The sequence below is a fragment of the Lemur catta genome, chromosome 15, assembly GCF_020740605.2.
Source record: "Lemur catta isolate mLemCat1 chromosome 15, mLemCat1.pri, whole genome shotgun sequence".
Classification (NCBI taxonomy): domain Eukaryota; kingdom Metazoa; phylum Chordata; class Mammalia; order Primates; family Lemuridae; genus Lemur; species Lemur catta.
The window spans coordinates 25,138,250-25,153,999 of NC_059142.1; the positions used below are offsets into that span (position 1 = coordinate 25,138,250).

The 15,750-nt window shown below is 47.1% G+C and overlaps 1 long non-coding RNA gene across 1 annotated transcript in view; it reads right to left on the reverse strand.

The window, feature by feature from the left end:
• Positions 1–10,370: 10,370 nt before the first annotated feature.
• The window catches only part of LOC123620377, a 110,773-nt gene continuing 105,393 nt past the window's right edge, over positions 10,371–15,750 (reverse strand). The window contains exon 3 of the long non-coding RNA XR_006728823.1: positions 10,371–10,542. This is a non-coding gene — a long non-coding RNA (uncharacterized LOC123620377). The remainder of the gene's footprint in view (positions 10,543–15,750) is intronic.

The window sequence follows — 15,750 nt, forward strand, 5'->3', positions numbered from 1 at the left end:
GGCTTACCAGAAGCAAATATGCACTGGAGGCTCCAGAGCAAGCAGCTGCTGCATTAATGACTTCGAGTCTCAGTTTTCTCATCTGTGAAATGGATATGGCAGTGGAATCTGCTTCATGATGTTGCCGAGACTATTACATGGGATAATCCGTGTAAAGTGTTTACACTGTCTTGCAGTACGTGATGACTAGTCTTGTTTTTATTATTACTTTCAGCTGTTATGATTTGAAGGCTTGTTTCCGATCTGGAGATTCCTCAGTCAGGTTGATTGAATGAGGGTGGAAAGAGACCCCTCCTGCCTCCCATAACCCCTAACTAGAGCTAGGCCCTATGTGTCGTGGGGAAGCCAAATGAATGGGGCTGTGGCAGGATGAGGTCTCTGACCCAGGTCAGAGCGTGGCTCTGGAGAACACCAGAATGACCTCTTTCCCCAAGCACAGGCCCTGGGAACAGACAGCAGGGAATGCCTGCTCATAGGTGGGGCTTGGACAGAGAAGCTATAGGATATAACTTAGTCCCTCATTACGAATCACTTGGATTATTACAGTGGCCACCTATGGTCTCAGGCCTCTCCCATCCACCATCTACCCATCAGAGCGACCTTCCCATCTCAGATCTGACCACAACACTTCTGTTTAGAGCCCTCCAGTGGATCCTCATTATCTTCAGGATAAAGACCAAACTCCTTATCTGGCATTCAAGGCCTTCCCTACCTTAGGTGGCAGCTATCTTCTTAGTCTCCCCCTAAGTCCCCATATCATGCCCCTATCTTGTGATTACCTGTTTTGCATCATGCTACCCATACATCCTGTGTGGCCCTACTACCTGACCTTTGCACAAGCTGGTCCCTCTGCCTAGAAGGCCCCCTTCACCTCCTTGGTAAGAATTCTCCCCTCTTTCTCTGTATCTTTCCACAGTCCATTGTATTCCCATTCTAGTCCTTACAGCCCTCGATCAGAGTGGTTCTGCCCGCTTCTGTCTCCTGCCTAGACTGAGGGCTTCTGGGGCCCAGGAGCCGTGCAGTGCCAGAATCCTTCACACCAGTTAACTGTGTATTGAATGGAATGTATGGAAAGTGCTAGAATCTTACAAAAACTTAGGAACTAGTGAGGGGTGGTGACATGGGAGTGGAGATTCTGCACTTTGAGAAACAAAAGATAATGGTAAGCAAAGAATTTTAGTTTTCAGATCAATCAAAGTGTGAGGTCATTAAAGTCATGATTATTGCCATTGCTGACTCACAAATGGCTTAATTAAAAAATTTTAACACACTGAAAATACACCATCCTCATTGCAGAAAATTTAAGCAATATGGAAAAGTATAAAAAAGGGAGTAAAATTCTTATAAAATCCTCTTGTGTTGATTAGGACTATTTCTTCTACAAGTGATCAAAAAAAATTCCAGCTTACACTGGCTCAAGTGTAAGGGGATTATTGGCTCTTGGGACGGAGGAGTCCTGGGTGGGGTTGTCCTCTGGGACTGTTCTCTCCCTCACTCTCACTGGGTCCCTTGGCTCTCCTCCAAGCTGGCTTTATGCACCGGTTTCCCCTTTGTGGTCCCAAGGCAGCTGTGGCTATTCCAAATCTCACATCTCTCAGCTTCAAGTCCAGCAGGGAAGAAAGACTGTCTATGGCAGATTGTCTTATGGGTAGAAGGTCACAACACTGTCTCCCATCTTACATTCTCTTCTGCAATGTGGCCTTGTCACTTTCTCATCAAGAGGTGGACTCTAATTCCCCTTCCCTTGGATCTGAGCTGGCTTTAGTGACTCATTTGTAACCAATAGAATGTGGTGAAGTGATGCTAGCATGGTTTCTGAGGCTAAGTCAGAGGAAGATGTGCAGCTTTTGCCTTGACCTCTTGAAATACTCTCCAGATTCTTCCCTCTTGAAGACATTGCCCCTGGGAACCCAGGTGCCAAGGTGTCAGAGGTCCAGGCCACATGCAGCCCATGTGTACTTGCTCCCACCAACAGTCCTAGGTAAGCCCGGCCTTCTGGTGACTCCAGGTGTCGGACGTGTGACAGAAGAACTCTCCAGCTGATTCCAGCCCCCAGCTGGTCAAGTCATCTACAACTTCCCAGCTGTGGCCCCAGACACCGTGCAGCAGAAATGAGCCATGCCTTCTCCAGATTCCTGACAACAGAATTTGTTATAAAATGGTTGTTGTTTTACATCAGGGAAGTTTTGGAGAGCTTTGCTATGCAACACCGTCTTTCTCAGGATCTCCAGAACAATCCACACTGATCTGGTCCCCAGGGTCCATCCCCAAGAGCCTATACAAGGGGACGGCCAGTTGTCCTGATCCTAGGGTGAGTCAACTCCACCAGAATGAGAACAGGGGCAAGTGGCAAGCCCAGAGGGTAACTGGGTACTCATTACCCAAACAAGGCACAAACCACAGAATCCACCATTCCCGAAACCCAGAAATGTTGGTGAACACTCTTCTACACTCCTTCCTGGGCCTATGTACACAGATAGGTATAAAATTCAACACAAATGAAGCATGCTCTACATGATCTTTTGTAACCTTTTTTAAAATATAATGGATTGAGGGGCTCTTTTGATGTGAGTGGATACAGATGTCATTTTTAATGGCTGCATAAGATTCCATTATATGAATGAAGCATAATTGATTTAACCAGTTCTCTATTTATGGATCATTAAGTCATTTCCATTTTTCTTGCTATTATAAATAGTGCTGAGATAAACATCATTGCACATACACTCTTGGGAACATCTTTCAGTGTTTCCTTAGGGTAAATTCCAAGAAGTTGAATTGCACATTCTAAGGTTGTGCACATTCCTAAGGATTGCCAAGGGTTTCTAAATTGCCTAACAGAAATATACTTCTTTTCACTGCTGTTGTCCCATCAACAGGGCACGAGCGTGGCCTTTTTTCTCCACATCCTCATCAGCGTGGAATACTTGCCAATTGGAAAAGTGAACAAATGATTCCTTATAGCTGCTTTAATTTGAATTTCTTTGATTACCAGTGAGGTTAAGCACCTTCTCATATCCATTTCTTCTTTTGTAATATTGCCTGTTCATGTCCTTTGACCAATTTTTTAAATTGCAGTGTGCATATATTTTATTATTGATTTATAAAACCTTTTTGTATATTAGAGCCTTTACTTTTGTCGGTCATATATTTTAGAAACGTTTGTTTGTCCTTAAGTCTACATGGGGTGCCACTCTTAAACTAGATAAGAACATAAGCCTTCATAGGCTTATGAGCATATCCCAAACAAGGCAGAGCATAAGCCTGCAATAGCAGTTGGCACCTGGCAACAGAGTTAACTGGAACCACCCTGGTCAGAGGGCATCAGCTGCCTAGAAAAGAATCCAGAGCCAGGGAACTGGAAGGGCCAATGGAATTGACCATCCTGAGAAGAGGCGCAAATGTATACACTAGACCCAAGCTGAATGCCAAAGTAGCAGACAAAGGTCAGAGCTGGGGAGAGTGAGGCAGAGGGAACCAGGAGGCCGGACTCTGCTCTCCTCCCAGGCAGCCCCTTGTAAGTGCTGCTCCTGCAGTGGCTCCATCCCAATGCAAGGTGGCTCTCTCTGGTTGACTCCTGCTCTAGGGCCCAGTGGGAGCCTGACCGCCCCTCCCCCCCAGGAGCGGTGCCAAAGGTAGGAGGCCCTTAGGGTCCATTGAGCTTGGACAGGTGTTTATAAGCAGCCAGAGGCTTATAAAGGTAATTTGGCCCAGGGATCACCAAGGGACTCAGGTCATTGTCAAGGAAACAGGACTGAGTGTTCAGTCTGAAGGGCAAGGCAAGGTGCCTGTAGTAGACGCTCTGTCCAAATCGTCATCACTGCTGAGAGTGTGAGCTGCCATTGGCGCTCAGCTGTCCCGTCTCTGGAGACTTGCCTTGGTGAGTGGGAGTCGCCTACCGTGAAAGGTTACAGGCCCCTGGGAAGCCCACAGCCATGACTGACTGACATGAGGGGAGGAGGGGTACAAAAGGCCAGCCCCCTCGCCTCAAAGAGGGCCCAACGCTTCGGTCCAGTTGATGCTCCAGAGCTCCATGTGACATTAGGCTGAATTTACATAAGGCAAGGCTACGTCCTTGCCTAGCTCCTCCCTTGCTTAATTCTGCTTCTTCCATGCCCTTTCTCCTGAAACCACTCCCGTGATAAATCACATGCACCCTAATCCTTGTCTCTTGCTTTGCTTCTGAGGAGCCTGATCTAAGATGGAGCCCAAGCTGCAGGTTCAGGAGCAGGATGGGATGGGGTGAAGGAGAGAGGCAGAGAGTGATTCAGAACCAAAGCAGGGCTCTTTGAATGGGGGCTGAAGTTCTCTTTGCTGGGGGGAGGTGGGGGAGATATTGCTGTGACTGCCCAGCACTCGCTGCCCCTTCTTCTAAAACCTGAAGCCCAAATTCCCTTTGGAACACTTCTCCTCCATTCCCCAGGTGATTCGGTGGGATTCTCCCACCCACAGCTCCAGGGATGCGCTCTGGATTAATTCAACCATTGTGTCCTCCACCCTCGCTTCCAGCCACAGTGATTGATTCAGGGTATAAACCAATCAGAACCAAGGAAACGCCGGGCCTTCTGTCAAGGGGAGCTCCCTCGTTTCCATTGGAGCAGGGGTCTTAGGGCAGCACAGCTATTTCTGCCAGCTGCGGAGCTGAAGAACAGAGACAGCCGTGGGCGGTGGCACTGAGCGATGGATTCTGGTGACGTCATTTGGGCCCTGAATCAAACTGCACCTGCACCCAGACTTACACCTGAACTATTGACCAATAAATCCCTCCTGTTTTCTGAAACCAGTTTGAGGAGGGTTTTCTGCCACTTGCAACCAAGAGTTCTAAAAGACAAGTGTGGTGTACATGGAATGGCTAGTGCAGGGATCTAGAGGAACCCAGTGAGCGCACACAAGTTAACGCCAGAGGAGCACCCCTAGTCTGTCATCCTTCACTTCTACAGCGGGCAGCCAGCTCGCTCCCAGGGTCTGCCGTGTTTATCAGGGGATTTTGGCCAGAGTGAGGCCAGTCCAAGGCAAGCCCACCACGATTGTCATCATTCAGCCTTGGTGGCCAATTCACTCCACTGTGGTCTACAGATTCTCCTACCTGCCCGCTGAAGAGAGAATTCTCTATCTCTTCTTCTGCCCTCTCTGAGATGGAGCAAAGGGAGTCTATTTCAGGCAAGGGGGAACAGTGTCATTTCAAATGCCACCTTAATTAGGTGGGGGGGGGAGCATTCTTTGTTGAGTGTTTCCTTTCAGGAGGAGGATCCAGGGAGGTGACAGGGTATGGGAGAAAGATCATGGGCTTTGCAGCTGGATAACCTTGGGCTGTAATCCTGGCACTCCCAGCTGTGTGGTCTATTGTTTGACATCTCTGAGCTTCAAGTTCTCCATCTGTGCAGTACGGATAACCATGTCACCCTTACAGGAGCCCCAGAGCATAGAGCTGACACAGTAACTGACTAGATCAAGGATCCCTGAGGTGTAACATCAGGGTGTGGCGGGTGGGGTGCAGATCCCCAGGCTTCACAGAGGGAAACAGAAGTTTGGTTCCTGGGATTCACAGCGGGAATGCCAGGAATTTGGCCAACAGACAAGACAGATTGGGGCCTGGTACACCCACTCCCCCAGCCACCTCAGGAGCTGGGGCTCAGGGCACCTGCAGGGGAAGTTAAATGGCACCCTGCGGGGATAGGAAAGTGGCCTAGGCAGGGCTGGGCTCAACACTTCACCCTCTTCCTTGACCAATCCAGTCTCCCAGGAAGTTCCAGTCCCAGCAGCCACAGTGTCTGGAGTCAGGAAGAATGAGGCCTCAGGGCTGGAGGCTGGGCAGAGTCCTCCACCCCCACCCCACACCTAGAGGGAGAAGCTGAAGTGATCAGGACCTCAGATGGAGGAAGGGGCTCAGTAGAGGCTCCCCAGGTAGTTTCTGCTGCCCTGGGTGGAGTAGGGGGACATTTTCAGGCAAATCTCCTCCTCAAAAACATCAGAGAATCCCCTCAATGGAAGATCTTGAGGGAGTTTTAGATGTCATGGGAGGGAGGAAACTAGTGTTTACTGAGCACCTACTAAGCACCAAGCCCTGGTGCTTTGAGTCCACAATCTTAACTAATCCTCATGGCAACCTGAGGAATAGGGATTATTCTCCCCATTTTGCACATGGGGAAACAGAGTCCCTTTGCCCTAAAGTAACTTGCCTGAGACCAGCTGATGGGTGCCAGAGCCAGGATTCCAGCAAAGATGGGTTAGGCTCCCAGGAGCTCCTGCTTTCCGTCCATCACCCAGCTGGAGGCCAAGTAGGTGGCATAGAGGCACCTCTGTCATGGCCCCTGGAGGAAGCACGTTTCCCATTGCCCTGCAGCCTCCTGGAAGCCAAGGCCTGATGCACCATCTGGAATTGGCCTGGAGCCACCCAGGCTGAGCCCAGGAGGCAGCCCTGGCTCAGCTGCAGGAGGAGAGAGGAAGAGAGGTGGAAGGGCCCATGGACACTCAGAACAGGCCCCTGCCCTGGGACCCCCCCCCTCGGTCTCAGCACCACCTCCACTGCTCCCTGGAGTGCTGGACCTTGGACAGGGACTGGGAAGAGTGCCAAGCCTGAGGGGAGATGGGGGTGGGGTGTGCCTCCTTCCAGAGATCTCCCTCTGAATTCCTGAGTCAGTGCAGTTGAACAGGAAGAGCGTAGAGCACGGAGTTACACAGATATGGGTGCAAATTCAGTCCTACCATTTCCCATCTGTGTGTCTCCAGGCCCATAGCTTAACCTCTCAGAGCCTCAGATTCTTTGTATGAAAGCCAGGGATGCTGCCCACCTCCCTGCATCCTTGTGAAGGATAAATGAGGAAAAGCACGTGGACATGCTAGCACCCTGCCCGGCACACAGCAGGTGCTCACTAAATGTTAGTTATCACTCTGCATTGAAATTATCATGACAATAAAATCTCATCTAGCCCATTTATATGACTACATTATAAATAATACCTAACCTTTCCTGAGTACCTACTGTGTGCTGGGCATTGCTTTGGATGTTTTACATCTGTTACCTCATTTAATCCTCAAAGAATCCCATGAGGCAAATACTATTATTATCCGTATTTGGCAGATGAAGAAACTGAGGTACAGTTGTTAAACAACTTGCCCAAAGTCACACAGCTAATAAGTGGCAGAGCCAGGACTCAAAGCCAAGCCTGGCTGGGCTTTGGAGCTCAGACAGTGAGTGCGCCCCCTACTGGAGGCTCCAAAGCCCCTGCCATGAGTAAGCGCCATGCTGGGGCCACAGGAGACTAAATGAGATACTGGAGGAGCTCATGGTCTAGGGCAGGAGATAAAATGCACAGAAGCACAGTCAGGAAGTGGGTAAATGTCACAAGAGAAAAACTGAGTTGCAAGTTGAGAAGAGAAAAAGATCAATGCCAGAGACTGAGAGGCGGCCATCCCGGGCAAAGGGACTGGCGAAGAAAAGCTGTGGAGAGGGGAAAGCTCTGCGAGGGCACAGGGTGCATGAAGGGGAGTTTCGTGGTCAGGTTTAGGAGGGTAAGTTGGGGCCAATCAGTGAGAGCCTGCCTGGGAGTTTAGGCTCTGCTCCCACGGGGACAGGGGACTGGAGGATTCTCTGGAGAGGTTTGTGCTGTCTAAGCCAACCCGCCAGCAGTGAGGAGGAGGCTGGGGCTGGGGGCCAGGCACAGGGGCCATTTTGGAGGTGGTTATAATGGTCTAGGTGGATACTAGCAGGGGCCTGAACTAAGGTGGGGACCACTGGATGAGATATCCCATATCTGTCTCCCCGGGGTGCAGCAACTATGAAAAGTTGTCTTTATCTGGACCACAGCTGGTGCCTCCTAACTCAGCCAGCCCCGTTCCTTGGATGGTCAGCTCCGTCTTGGCCACCTGTTCCCACCACCCAGTGATGTGGGCGGCAGGGATCATTAACCCAAGCCATGAACTCACTCTCCCTCCCAACCCATCTGGCCGGATAGACACCCCTCCTCCACTTCCCTCCCCCCCTTCCTCCAGGGGAAGAACAAACCGGGCTTCCAGCCCAACAGAGCATTTCCTGCCCTGCAAAAATGCCAGGTGCCAGAGAAACTACCTGCCACCATCACTACAATAGGCTGCCCACTAGTACCATGCACATGTACCCGAACCACATGGTGTCATAGAAGGAGCACTGGACTAGCAGTCAAGAGGCCTGGGTTTGGGTCCCAGCTCTGCTGCTCCTACGCTCTGTGGCCCTCAGAAACCTATTTATGCTTTCTGAGACTCGATTTTCTCATCTGTGAAATGGGGATAAAGTGCCTGCCTTCCAGGATTGCTTTGTGGACTGAATGAGAGAGTATACATGAACATCTTCTGTAAACCTATGAAGTACTGCTTAATTGTTGGAATTTGTGCACATTTTCATTCATTCCACCAATTTCGGTTGGGCTCTGACTCTCTACCAGGTGCCGGAGTGTGAACACATCTTTGTACTTCCACATTCACAGTCCTATTCCAGCCTTCGCACATCTTGCCATAGGGAAGAACTTTGCTCGAAATACAAGCTACATTCACATCCTGTGTATGACAAATGGGAAATGGCTTAAATTAAAGGAGGAAAGATTTTATCAGGACTAACTTCCCAATGCAGGAGGCTGGTTGATTCCTGGAAATCTTCCCAGAAGAAGAGAATCAATTAAGTACTTTGCCCAGAGTAGACACCAAATCAATTGTTGAGTGAAATTGACTCTGTCATATCATTTGCCAGGGACAGGGGAATGTATCAGATGACTTAGGACCCCCTCCATCTGACTTTCCATACACCGTACATACATGTTTCCATGTTTGGTGCAGAGCAAAGAGTCTTGGGCTGGCACTCAGAAGACCTGCCACAGATCAGCTGTGTGACCTTGGAAAGATCTCATGCCCTCTCTGAGACTATATTTCCTCTCTTGAATGCCATCCTGAATAAGAAATGTAATGAACCTCCTAAAAGAGTGTCTGCACTTGATATTTCACAAGTGTTTGCTGAATGAATGAATGAATGAATGGCACTCAGTAAAATGCACAGTTCATGGTAGCTCTTCTTCCTACCCGGGCCTGAATCTGCCCACCTGTCAAATGGGGGCATTGGGCTGCTGGTCTCCAGCTTCTCTGTCACTTCAGGCTTGTGTGATCTGCCTCTGTGCCTGAGGCCCAGGCCCAGAGGAGGGCAGCTAGGGGATTTGGGGTCTGCATCTTCACACCCAGCAGCTCGGGCTGCCCTCCCGTTTCAGGGCATGGGCAGGAGGTATGCGCTTCTGTTCCCACGGGGCCGCCCTGCTTAGCCTGAGGCTCCCTTTGCTGGGAGAGTAGCCTGGGCTGCAGCCCCGCACTGACCTGCTCTTAACCTCCAGGAAAGTTACACAAACTCCTCCACGCTCCGTTGAGAGATGAGTTGCACAAGGTGGGGGCAGGAACAATGCTTCCCCTTGTGCCCTCGGCCTATTCCACATCAGTACACATAGGGGAGGGACACGGGAGGCAAGCAAGTGGGGCTGCCCAGCTCCGGTTTCCCCCATGCCTGGAAATTGGATCTTCCTCCCTGGCCAGAGCTCCCTGGGGCATGAAGTGGGGCTGGAGTGTGGGTCTCAGCAGGAGCCCAGCTTCTCCTCCTCACGGTTTTCCCTCCAGGACCAGCCCTGTGCCTCAATCATGGAGCAGATCTGCACAACTCCTTAGCAGTGCATCTCCCTTTAGCAAATGCACCCCAGTTATAAGATGGTGGGGAGGAAAAGGTTCACCCTAGAAATCAGGAAGCCTGTGTCTGGTTCTGCTGTGGCCAAGACACCAAGGGTTGGACTAGCCAGGGACTGAAAATGCAGGATGTGGAGACAGACTACCTTGGGCCAGGTACCTGCCATTTTGACACTGCATTTCTTCATCTGCTGTAATGGTGCCTACCTTCCTGAGTCGTTATGAGGAATAAATGAGTTCCTATGCACTGCATGCTTAGAGCAGTGTTCGACAAATGCCAGCTGTGTGGTTTGCTCTCCATAAATGTTTAGTGGGAAGCAGAGGCATGTGCAGTCCTTCTTCAACCTCCCAGGGAAAAGTAAATTGCTCAAATTGTCTAAAACACAATAGAACTACTTAAAGTACATGAAACTAGCTGTCAAAATTGTGAAACATAATCACTGTTTTGATTGCTTTCTGACAGTGTAAAAATTGCAAATTTTTCATCAGGCAAGAAAAGAAAAACAAAAAATAACTATGGTCAACCACATCTCTTCTCTCATTTGTGTTCTGCATGCCTATCTGAATTAGTTTGCTCATGTTGACACATGCACAGCACAGCTTCGTATCATTTGAGACACACATTTCTTCTTCTTCTGTCATTTAATATTTAGTCTGTAGTTGTATGGTGATGGGTTTCTTTCCAGGTAACTGCCATTGTTTGAAAACAATGTCAAAACAAAAGTTTCTTCTTTTCTCCCTGACAATTGGTCACAGCTCTGTGTCTCTACAGCCTCTGTCCCCATGCCCTTCTCCATCAGAAACTTCCCTTCTGCCCCATGACCACTTCTTATCTTCCTTGGTTTGGAATTCCTGGAAGAGAACAAACAAAAATCATCGATGCCCCAGAGTGGCAGAAATAATGATGATTTGTATTAACAGTATGATAAGTTTCAGGACCATGGACAACAACACACATGTCCTCTCCTGCTTGCTGCCCAACTGCCAAGCGTTTTAGTTATGTTGTGACTATACCTAGCTGAGATTCAACTTTACCTTCTGTAAAAAGGGGAGGGAGAAGTGACTGAGAGGTTGGAGGTGGAAAAGACCATCTCTAAGACTTCCTACAGCTCTGTGACCCTAAGAATCTTTCTTTGGCTTCATGCTTGCCTTCCTTTCCCTTTCTCCACACACCCCCCCTTCCTTCGTTCCTTCCTTTTTTTTAAAAAAAGGAACATTCCATTCATTTTAATGGACTGATAGCCATCACCCAGGGAGAGAGGTCAAAGATAGTTCCTTGTGAGCACAGTGGCACCCTAGCCCTCAGGAACCCTCAAAACTCAACATTGAGGAGTCACTTGATTTTCCCCTCTGCCCCTAGTCACCTAGAGACATTGTGTTAGTTGTGGCAAAAGGCTGAGCTGCTGTAACAAAGTCCACTTGCTGATAGAACAGAAGAGTGGGTAGGAGGGATGCTCTGCTCCACACAGCCATACAAGAACCCCGTCCATGCAGTTTTCCTGCCATCCCCTGGTGATGCCTTTGTCTGCACAGTCCACTCGGGTCACAGGCGTGCCCATGTGATGTCTTCAAGAAGGACCAAAAGTGGGAGGGGCACATGAGCAGTGTTTTAAGGGCCAGGCCTGGAGCCAGCACATCACTTCTATTCCCATTGTAGTGGTGGGGCTTTGCCATATGGCCACACCAACTACAGGGGGCCGGGAAATTGAGTCCCTAGCTGGGCAGCCATGTCCTATGACTTTACTACTTTGGTTCAACAAGTCCACCACAAACATTATCCTCCATTTAATGGATGAGGTAGAGATGTGGGAATGGATAGTTTTGCTCATGGAAAGAGAAAGGAATTTGTTGAGTCAGATACCATACTAAGTGCTTTTCTGTACACTTCAAATGACCCAGGGTCTCATTTCCCCAAATGCCCAATCTAATCCAGTTACCTCCCAATCTTTGCTCATGCTGCTTCCTCTGCCTGGAATGCCTTTGTCTCCTGGATGAGTGGGTCCCATCCTCCCTTCAAGCTCAAGAACCACCTCCTTGATTATAAAAAATTAAAGCCAGAAGGAGCTTCAAAAACCATTTAGGTCAATGACTCATCTTATAAGTGAAAAAACTGAGGCCCAGAGAGGAAAAAGTACTTGTCCAAGGTGACACAGTAAGGTATCTATATAGCTGAATAGCCCATAACTAGGGCTCAGGACTCCAAGTCCAGTGCTCCTTCTAAGGATTCTACCTAGCCCTGAGAAACCCCTGCTTGTCCCATAGGCTTCAGCTCTGCCTCTCTTCATGTGACTTTGGACAAATCTCTTGGCCTTTCTAACCTCCAGACTCTTAAACTGTGAAGTGAAGAGGTTGGATCAGATTCTCCCTAAGGTTTTATTAGAATACAGACCCAGTCACTTAGTGGCCGGGCCTTCCTGGACTTTCAGATCCTGGCCCCTCCCCATGATGCTGCCACATCACCCAGACAAAACTATGCAGACCTCTCCCCACCTCATCCCATGGGTGAGTTCATAGTTGAATCAAAAAGAGAGTTCCTTTCTTCCCACCTCCCAGGGACCAGGCATGGGGCTGAACACTACATGCTATATCTTGGTTTATCGTAAAAAAAAAAAAAAAAAAAAAAAACCTCCCTGAATAGTGGGTATTATTATCTCCACTTTTTAGATGAAGAAACTGAGGATCTAAAAGGTTAATGGCTCTGAAACAAACAGATTAGTCTTGATCCTGGGGTCTCCAAAGTGGGGGATAGGACCAGTGGCAGAAGTTACAGGGAGATTTGGGCTTGACACAATAAAGAACTTCCTACTAGAGCTGCCTCTAGAGAGAGAGGCGGTTTTGGAAGGGGGTGATTTCCTGGTTGCTGGAGGTGTGCGCACACTGGGTGAAAGATCAAAGGATTTTAGTACCGGACGGGTAGAGGCAGGGGCAAGGGAGTGAACAGTATCAGTGATTCCCAGAGTTTCTTTTTGCAGATACAGTGACCAGTATTAAATAAGTGACTCCTAAAATTATTTTTCAAACTTTCTGATTTTTTTGACCAGGAGAAGGTCTCAGTTTGGGGCTGGTATAACTTGCATACCTCTCTACCATTTGTTAGTTTCATTTTTAACCAGAGATATTGAGCCTCAGGCTCAGAGCTCAGGAGCAGGTAGTAGGACTCAGGATGGAAAAACATGGGGCTTTTTATTTTTCTGGTTTTTTATAGTTTCTTCATGGCAAATTATTTTGGTTTCCCTATTACTGTTGTTTATATGGAGTTTCATTTTAACATGAATATATTAATAGTATATTTTAAGAGAATGAACAGACAAGCTACAGACTGGGAGAAAATATTTGCAAAACACATATCTGATAAAGGACTTTGTATCCAAAATACACAATGAACTCTTAAAACTCAACAACGAGAAAACAACCCAATTAAAAAGTGGTTAAAAGATTTGAACAGTCACCTCATCAGAGAAGATAAGATGGCAAATAAGCATATGAAAAGATGCTCAACATCTCAGGTCATTAAGGAACTGCAAATTAAAACAATGAGATGCCACACACACCTATTAGAATGGCTAAAACCCCAAACACTAACACAACTAAATGCTAGTGAGGATGAAGAGCAATAGCAACTCTCGTTCCCTGCTGGTGGGAATGCACAATGGTCCGACTTTGCAATACAGTTTGGCAGTTTCTTACAAAGGTAAACACAGTCTTACCATATGATCCAGTAATTGCACTCCTGGGTATTTACCCAACTGAGTTGAAACCTTACGTCCACACACAAAACTGCACACGAATGTTTATAGCAGCTTTATTCACAATTGCCCAAACTTAGAAGTAACCAAGATGCCCTTCAATAGGTGAATGGATAAACAAACTGTTGTAAATCCATACAATAGAATATTATTTAGCATTAAAAAGAAATGAGCTATTAAGCCATGAGAAGATTTAGAGCAAACTTAAATGCATATTGCTAAGTGAAGGAAATCAGTTTAAACACCACATGCTATATTCCAACTATTAATATAAGAAACTCTGCAAAAGGGAACTAAAGAGATAATATAATAAGATCAGTGGTTGCCAGGGGTTTGGGGGGGGTGGGGAGAGGGATGAATGGGTGTAGCACAGGAGTTTTTTAGGGCAGTGAAACTATTCTGTGTGATATTATAATGGTGGACACATGAAATTATGCATTCATCAAAACCCATAAAACAGTACAACAGAGTGAACCCTAATGTAAACTATGGACTATAGCTAATAATAATGTATCGATATTGATTCATTAATTGTAACATATGTACCACAGAAATGCAACACCTTAATAAGAGGAGAAACTGAGCAAGAAGATATGGTAACTCTCTGTATGTTCTGCTCAATTTTTCCGTAAAGTTACAACTTCTCTAAAAATAAAGTCTATTAATTTAAAAATAAATAAATGTATTTAAGAGTTTTGTCCACTAGCAATTCCACTTCTAGAAATACAGACATATGTACACCAAAGACATGTCCAAAACTCTGCAGAGCAGCACTATTTGTAAGAGCTTAATATCCACCAATAGAAGAGCAAATTCTTCATCATATATTTACACAATGTAATACAATGCAGCAATGAAAAAAAAAACTACTGTTACACACAACATGAATGAGTCTTACAAGCATCATGTTGAGTACAAGACACCAAATCCCAATAAGTCTACCCCTTTTGATTCCATTTTTATAAAGTTTTTTTTTTTTTTTTTTGAGACAGAGTCTCACTTTGTTGCCCAGGCTAGAGTGAGTGCCATCGTGTCAGCCTAGCTCACAGCAACCTCAAACTCCTGGGCTTAAGCGATCCTACTGCCTCAGCCTCCCGAGTAGCTGGGACTACAGGCATGAGCCACCATGCCCGGATAATTTTTTCCATATATATTTTTAGTTGTCCAGATAATTTATTTCCATTTTTAGTAGAGACAGGGTCTCGCTCAGGCTGGTCTCGAACTCCTGACCTCGAGCGATCCACCCGCCTCGGCCTCCCAGAGTGCTAGGATTACAGGCATGAGCCACCTTGCCCGGCCCATTTTTATAAAGTTTTTAAAAATGCAAAACTAACCTATGGTGTTAACAGTCAGGAAAGCAGTTACCTGTAAAGGGGGTTTGAAACTACAAAGGGCAACATGGGAGCTTCTAGAGTCCTGGTAATGTTTTGTTTCTTGTTCTAGATGCTGGTTATACAGGTGTGTTCCCTTTGTGAAGATTCATCTGGATATTCACTTATAAGTTGTATACTTTTCTGTATGTGCAGTATAAAGTTTTATATAAAAGTGCATCCATTAAAATATTTTATGTAAACAATAATATATGGTGAAACCCCAGAACCCAGCATTTCCATCCCCCATGGGTATGCCCAACAGAAATGCATTCATGTACCCACCCAAGGACATGTGCAGGACCGTCCACAGCAGCACTGTGTTTAACAGCCTCAAACTGGAAATGATTCCAATGTCTACCAACAGGAGAATCGCTACATAAGTTGTGGTATATTCAAACAATTGAATGCTAGGCAGCGTGTAAAAAGGACAACCTACTACACCACCCAGTAACATGGTGGAGCTCACAGGTATGATGTTGAGTGAAGGAAGCAAGACAAAGAAGAAGGCCTGCTGGATGAATCAACTTCTAGAAATGTCAAAAACATAAAACTAATCTTTGGTTGCTTTTGGGGGTCCTGAATAGAAGGAGGTATGGGGGAGGCTTCTGGGTGCTGGAAATATCCTATATCGTCACAAGGCATGATTACATGGGTGAATATATGTGTGAAAATTGAGGAAGCTGTTCACTTAATAGGATGCATTTCAAGTTTAAAACTACAGGGGCACTCAGAAATGGCCAACGTTATGAAAGTAGAATGTAAATGACTAAAGTTTGGGAAATAGTGGATAGAAGAGTGGGCTTTCAGGGGCTTGCTGTGCTGAGAGAGTGGGATCCTCTAACTGCAGTACCACCACCCCCTCCCCACCAAGGCTCTAAGGTCAGTGGGTGACCTGCCCCTTATCTGGCCTGGCGATCGGTGGAGGCACCAGCTTTAGGGGG